The following is an 8,354-nucleotide window of genomic DNA, read 5'->3' on the forward strand; positions in this document are numbered from 1 at the left end:
ACTGAACTAATTAAAGAAAGCTTCTTTTAAGAACTCATTAACTGCAACCTCATTTGCATAATGATGCATATTAATTAAGTTTTAATGAATCTGAATTTGCACCAAGCCTATTCATGTTGGCTTTGAAACAAATTGAACAAATTAGTTAAAAGCTTTTTGGAATCTACTTTTCACACCAAACAGGATATGAATGCAATCATCTCCACAAAAAAGAAATATTTTTCTTTTAATTTAATTCAAAGGTATGCAGACCCATCTATTAATTATTTTTAAATGCAATAATTTCCACCTTTTCTTTGCTAAATCAACAGTATTACTCATTCTTGAGCGGCATATATTATAAATGTATGTTGTGGGATAAAATCATTACAGCCAATTTATTGAAAATAAGGTGGAAACATTTGACTTCAGGGTGCATTTAGTTTACTTAATACATGGATTTCAATTTTGTTGGTAACCTTTAGGCATTTTGGCTGTCTGCAGAACAACCACTAAAACGGTATTTTTTTACATTGTTATCAATTTTTCAAGATATATGTAAAATGGTAAATTGGTCTTATAATGCCCATTTCCTAATGTAAGATTTCACAGCATCATAAGTCTTATAAGTGTTTTAGGGGGAAAATAATTTATAAGCATTTAAAGGCTGTGTGTTCTTGCTTTGGTGTTCTTAGATCTTAATTTATTTATTTTTTTTCATACACACAAGGCACACACATACAAGAAGCAGAATCCAATTTTAACAAGTTTGCTTTCAGCTCATAATAAAAACAAGAATTACAGCAGAAACACTATTGATTTCCTTATACTCCATTGTGTCTTCATCAAGAATGAAGAGATTTATGTAGTTACTGCTCCATCTTTTGTTGTTAGAAAGCACTTTTTTGTAAGTCAGCAGATACAAAGGCTGGAATGCTTTTATTGTTGAGATTAAAAGATCATTTTTCCCCCTTCCGTTAAACTCTTTTTCTGTGATAGGTTCTTGGAGAAGGTTGACAGTTAGAAAGATACTACACATTGAAACCCTACAGTCTTTATCATTGTTTTCCCAACATTTTATCCTGCTACCTTTTTCTCTTCCTAAAAAAGCAACAAAAAGCTGCCCAGCCCCCCAAAATATCACGTCTCTCTCTAATTCTCTTTTGTCTCATTGTCCGTGGTGGCATCCACTGACACTGAGCTGATGCCAATGCAGATTCCCTGCAGCAAAGGGCTATAAATGCTTTTGTATTTAGTGGTATAAAATAGCAAGATGTTGTATTATTGGCTGCTTATGATTTTACCTTCTGATTTTCCTTCCCATGCCATCAGCAATTTATCTTTCATATTTATTAATAAAGTTAAACTTGAACATTTAATATCTGACAGATTTGAGGAATACGTACTAGAATTGCTTTTTCACTGGTGTAAATCTCTCTCGAATGTCCATCCCGAGTAGAAACTAGCTGTGCTATAAAAGGCAATGAAACTACTGCCAGTATTTCTAGCAATGGCATTTCTGGATCAGAGAGACAAACAAATGCCTTGGTATTCTGGTTATTTGCCTCACAGTTAATGAAATAGCTGCGTGGGAAACTTTGGAGTGGAAAAGCAAATATGGATTAGGTTATTGTAGTGAAAAGGGGAGAGGCTCAAGTTGAATTTCATCAGAGTTATTGTCAGAATTCCTACAATATGATTCCCCTTTTCCATAGATTTCATTTTGAGGAACACATTGTCTTAAGGTACAGATCATTGTCCAGGGTGAGAAAGTCATCAAGGCTAAGGAAAACTTAGACTTTTCTGTGGTTTGGGGGGCAATGGTAATATCCTACAGTCATTTTAAAAGAAGACTTTTCCCCATTTTTAACCTTTTTTATTCTTGTACTTTTATAGTGTACTGTAACTTGAAAACAAAATGAAGCTATTAAATATTTTAAGTACCATCTGATTTCCAAATAGGAATAAATTTTTATGAGATCACAACCTGGAATAAAGAAAAAGAATTGCTATAAGTTATAGAGTCATAATTCTTTTGAATTTTAGGATCCTGGATTAACCAGTGAACATTAACACCATTATAATAACCTATAATTAAAAAAATAATAAAGGCAGTTGGGACCTTCCATTATGGTCTCTATTTAAGTAGACAGATATCATTACAGGTAATAGTTCTATATTTGCCAGATATGCAGTCACCCTAACCTATAGGCTGTTACTGTAACCTGTCATGTATCCTATCGCTTTATATGTTGCGCTTAATATTCAGGTTTCTGGGCTTTAAGATGTTTCTTAAGCTTCTTGGAGACATAAAACACAATTTGCCAGGGATGTTTGCTTCTGCTTTTGTTCAGAATTACTTTTAATCATATTTATCTGGTTGCAGGAGGCTTTTCCTTTGGGTAATGACTTTCTTTTTTAAAATACAAATTTAGTGTGTAGAGCTGGCTTCTTTTGGGGGAATTTTGACAGAAAGTGTCTTCCTTGGGGGAGGTCAAGAGTCATTGGTATTAAACTAGACAAGCTGGTAGTGCAGTGTTAATGGAAATGGAAAGCAGATGTTTGGTAATTAGGGGAGATGTGAATGACAAGGCTTGAGAGGTACGGTACATGCGCTAGCTGGCACAAAGCAGCTGTTGTTACCGATTTCACTGTCAGAAATGTACACAAGTCAGACCATCCCCTGCGAGTTTGCCATAGCAGTGACAAGTAGAAAAAAATTGTATTTGATTAAAATAAGTAATATATCATACGAAGTAATTTTTGTAACATTTAGAAATGGCCTGGGTTAAATCCCACGAAAATAAACTGGAAACAAGACAAGCTCGCTGAACTGACAGTCCTTAAAAGTAGTGAAAGTCAAGATGAGTATTGACAATTGATTCTAAGGCTTTCTATCCTGACAGAGGAAAAAGAAAATTATATAAGGTTTTCCAAGTCAGAAACTAATATATTTGATATTTTAAAATTAAGAAATAAATAAGTGCATTTTGTAACACTTCTGTCTTCAGCAGAAAATATTTTTTATAATTTACTGATGCTTATATGTTTATTTAGCAGAATTTTCATTCATCTTTCATTTATCTATATTTAATGGAACTGCAATCATTTTTTTGTGATTTATTTACTGCAAATTGTGTGGACCAAATTGTTATTGCTTTACAGTTGGAAAGCAATTGAACTGAGATGGACTACCATAAAAGGTGATAATAAGGTGTTTGTTATGGCTGATCCTAGGGGATTTGGGGTATCTGTTCCCCATTAATTTAAACAAGAATTAGACCTCCACATTGCATTAGATAGCTTTGGAAACTTTTGTGGTAGATGCTGTGCAAACACAAAAAATGTGGTCTCCCACTGTTGTTACTCTTTTATACTGTTTGAGAGCATAAGAAATAAAAATGAAGAAAGCGCGTACTCTTTAGTACATCTTTAGTACTGTTGTTTCAGTAATGCCTGTACATGCATCAAAATAATTGGAAAAAAGCATCTCTGTAGTTCAGTTAGTATGGGGTACAGCCTGCTTACGCTTAGGTGGAAGGGTTGTGCTCTCTCAGTCATCAAAAAAGACTGGGCTCATCTGTACTTTAATACACATTTCATTCTTCTTCCGTTTGAAATCTGTAGGAAGATTTTCGTCAATTTTAGTGTTGCAAGTTGTATTAAAGGAATATCTCTTAAAAAGGTTCCAGCCTTTAAAGCATTAAGTCATGCGCCATTCGGCCCAGCGGTGGGATCTGATCCATGCCCTGTTGACATCAGTGGAATTTTTTCTGGTGGCTGCCTTAAAGAAAGAACGTTCCTTGTTGTTCATGAGAGTTGAGAGGGAAGCTTGAAACTCCTTTCCTCTTGTCAGCGACTTCCCTTTGTAAGTGAAAGAAATATAATTTCCAAAGCTCTGTTCTGGCAATGTGCATTTCCAGCGTCCACCAGTGTCTGCCGAAGATACTGGTTTCTAAAACACTTTGGGGAGCATTGGATGTGAAAGATACGTGCGGTAAAGTGAACATCTCTTTTCTTTACGAATACATGCTTTCTCAAGATTTCGTTTGATAGCTTCCTTTGCGTTAAAGAAATATAATGGGCCAAAATCATTAGACATGATTTCGTGATGCATTGTTGTTAACTTGATACTTGTATTTTCAGGAGGGATATCTGAATTAGATCTCTTCATATACTTGCAATTATATTTAATTATGTCTGAGTATGTGTCTTAATTCATATATTCATTTGTGAATGAAAAATTCTTCTCATCCATAGCAAAGGCTATTAAAAGTAGTAGCTTTCATAAATATGATTTAAAGATTTTAGTCTTTAAAGGAGTACTTTTTTATTTACTTGTGAAAACACTTTCTCTGCCTGACACACATACACATGCACACACACACAGACATACTTTTCCTGTAGTAATTTTACCATTTTATTTCCGAAATCTCCTGGGAAACAACAGCAACAACAAGTCTGAATATAAAGAAATATTCTCATTTCTTTGAGGAAAATCTCATTTTCTGAAGTTTGTTATAGCGTGAAAGTTTAAGTGGCATTAAAATATGTTCCCCGAGTGCAAAATAATCTCTTTTCATTGGACATATCAAAGAGCATAATACATTTGTAATGATAGGCATTCAAATTCTGATGGAAATTGCAACCTTTGCCTTTAAATTACCTAATTCCTTATTTTAGTTTTTCCATTTCTTCAGGTGTGTAATTTTGTATTATATAGGGACAAATTCTGCCTTTAGATGTGCCCTTGCAGCTTTCGTTGACTTGAACAGTGTTCTGTATCCTACATCAGAAGTAAATTTCGGCCAATATTGTATAACTGTATAATTTCCTCATGCATGTTACTGAAATACAATGCTACTCAAAAAAAAAAAAAAAAAGGAATAAAACCCCCAAAGCAATACGGTGGAGTGAAGAACACACAGTTTTAATTTTATGTGTCATAACTTGATAAAAATCAAGTCATTGGTGATTATTTTAGGACCATTTTTTGTTCAGGCAATGGGAATTTTGCATGAATAACCCTGTACTGTTGGACTTTATGTGAATGCCTTTAATATGATTGTGCTTTGTTAAGCCAATTGAACAGTAGAATCATAGAGATTACATCTAGAAGAGATGTTAGATCATCTAATCTTCAGTGTGTCCTATAATCCCTTTTTAAATACATCTGCAGATGGTGTTTTAACACCTTTTCTTAGTGGTGGTTTAGCTTTGGATTGTTCTTACTGCTGACTGAGCTATTCTAAGCTTATTTCCCTTTAATTTTGAGCTGTTTACTTAAAAGAATTATTGGTCAATTTGGAATTAATCTTAAATAAGGATGAAATTAAAGTTGGAATATGGCAATCAGAGCCAAATCCTTCCTTTCCAATCATGAGAGCAGAAAGCCTGGGGTCAGATCCTCATGTAGTTAGAACTGTAGTCGTTGCACTGCATGAAGCTGTTAGGAATGCCCCAAGAGGAGAAAGTGGTCCCAGTTATGCAGTACAATTGGGTTCATGAAGATATGTCTTGGGAGCCTCTATGTGTTCGGTGCCTACTGCAGGACAAGAAAAAGGGATTAGGTAAGAAGGAGACCAGAACGTGTGTCCATGTTATGCTTGTCCTGCCTAGAGTTCCAGATGCGCTACTTATGGCTGCTGCTTTAGCCAGTAGCTTCAGCCAGTGTCATCTGGCCTTATACATTGTAGCATGGGGTAGGAAGAAGGCGGTTCGATTCTTTAATTCCCTAGGAAAATTCTCTATGATCAAGGCTAATTAAGTTTGCTATTGTGAAAATGCACAGGATATTTTCTTTTGGCATCACTGAATAATGTAGTTTTGGGTTATTTAGAATATATTGGTTATAGTGAAAATGGACTGTGTCACAAAAATTGCAACTGTGGCATTTCATCATTGCCAATGGTAATTCTTAATCATCTTTCAAATTAAACAAGTGTTCAGACTGAGCATTTAGCTTCTGTATATGGTATTATTTCATTACATCTGTTTAGTGCGACAATGAGTGGGAACTAGTCAAAAATGCAGTTGACATCATTTATAGAAGAGGGACAAAACCAGGGGAATAGATAATGTATGTTTGTAGTTCAATATTACTGCTATGTGACTAGATATTTATTTGCTGTGAAATGGCAGTTGAAGTCGTTGGCTGAAGATCTGTTCCTTTTCTTCTTACTCTTATTTTATAAAGGGCCAAACTAGACTTGGTTCACTTGAGAACATTGGAGATTTGTAGATTTGGATCTTACTTTTGTGATTTGGAGAGAAATGGATGATGAAAAGGATTCATAGATTTGCAAAGCAGTGAGACAAGTGCCAGGACTCCCTCCATCACAAATTGCATAGGTAAAAGTAAAAACCCTGAAATGAATTACGGAGTGTTTTGATTGAAGGATTTTGATGGGAAGGGATGAGGAGAGTATACGGAGTGAGAGAAGCCTTTCTTTTGAGAACTGGACTCTCTGCCCCTGCTTGTATTTGGTTAGCTGGAAAAAGGCCAAAATGGGTATAATGAATTTTGCAAACAATCATTCTGGTCAACTATAATAAGTGAGAGATTACTTTCAATACACTATTTGCATAGCAATGTTGTTTTTAATTGTTACTTTGAATTCATTCTAGCTGCTTTTAATGGTACATTGATTCCGCTTTTATTGGAACCAAACATCCATACATTTCTTGCATTTTGGCTTAGTATCTTTCTACCCAGTGGGAACCAGAAATAAAAACTAATGTATTTAAAATGTGAGCTGTAGAAAGCAAAACGTAAAGAAATGATTCTGAGTTGCCATATAATATAGTGTAGTTACTTGAATTCCATAAGAATTAAACTCAGATCTTTTAAAATGCATGCAAATTTTTGCAGAATATATATGAAAAAGACACTATAACTGTAGAGGCACTTCTGCTCCCTTGATAAATGGGACTCCTAGACCACACTTTATTGAGTCTCTGATTTTTAATAATTTGAATCCTGCAAGATTTAATTCTGCATAATTCTGGCTGAAATCAGCTTTTGATTGAGTTGTAATGGCTGTGTTATTGTAAATATCTCTGCATGCTAATGTTGTGCTGGAATTCAATAATATTTAGATGAAATTTCTAGCCTCAAGCAGTGTGGAAGTTGTATTTAGAAAGCCTGAAAGTTTATGTCAAAAAGTCATTTATTTTTGGGAACCCATAACATGCAGTGTAATAAATGGTCATCCGAAGGTCCAATTTAAATATATACAGTAGAATAGAAAACAGCCGATACAGTGTATTTTTTACACCCCTGAACTGCTGGACTGAATAGTATTGATTTAGAAGGATTTTGTAGCTTTAAATGATTTTGTACTGTCGTCATTCACAATGAGGATAGAGTCAGTGACACAAGATGAGCAGGAATAAATCATGCTATCAGAATATACAGCCATTAGCATAGTATGCTGTACTCTGATGCACACAAAAATACAATCTGCAAAAAAACTTACTGCACATGCAGTTTTTGGGTCACATTCCCTTGCTTCTCAGTGTGGAAAAGACTGCATGCATGTGGGATCAAATCTTATATTCCTTATTTAAATTCACATCTTTAACTATTAATGTAAGTTTTTGCTGTGTAATGATGGAAAGCCGTAGCGTTTTATGGGGGGAAAAGAAAGGCAGATACTTTATTAAAAAACAAGATTAAAAATGCAAAAAGCAAATTACCAAATATTTTGTCAACATTCACAGGGGAAGCAAGAAAAAAGACTGGCAAATCTGTTGAAAAAAGAAAAAGAATTGAGATACAAAGGGAAATTCAAGAAAATCGGGACATTTCACTGTTACCTCTATGCACCCAGTTTAATTAGCGCAGACACCAGCTTTCAAGCTTTGTGCCCAGGATGACCAGCGGGGCTCCAGAGAGGCCCGGTTCCATCCCTGAAGGACAATGGTTCCTTTCCCTGATGGTTTGATATTTGTGCTGTATGGTGAGCACGAGGAATAGCCGTTTTGTCCCCTAAGTCTGGAAGTTATAAGTATGGTACTTTCATGTATATACAACATTCTGAAATATTGCCATTAGTACAAATAGTATGTCTACTTAGTCATACCAGGAATAACAGCAAGGAGACAGGTAGGAGCAAAGTAATCTCCCCAGGTGAAGTTCTGGCCTGTTGTCATCAATGACAAAGCTTCCACTAATTTTGCAGGAGTCACATTTTTGCGCCTTCATGTTCCTTTTGTTACTGTGATTTATATAGGAATATTTTGTTTTATTTATATTTTTTACAAGAAATTACACGTCCTGAGACATTTTTGTCAAGTGCTACAGTTCACTGCTTCAATTAGGACCACATTTTTTATGTCATCAATCATAAATGCAGACAATGCAGAATATATAC

This window comes from Struthio camelus, chromosome 5 (assembly GCF_040807025.1).
Source record: "Struthio camelus isolate bStrCam1 chromosome 5, bStrCam1.hap1, whole genome shotgun sequence".
Taxonomy (NCBI): Eukaryota; Metazoa; Chordata; class Aves; order Struthioniformes; family Struthionidae; genus Struthio; species Struthio camelus.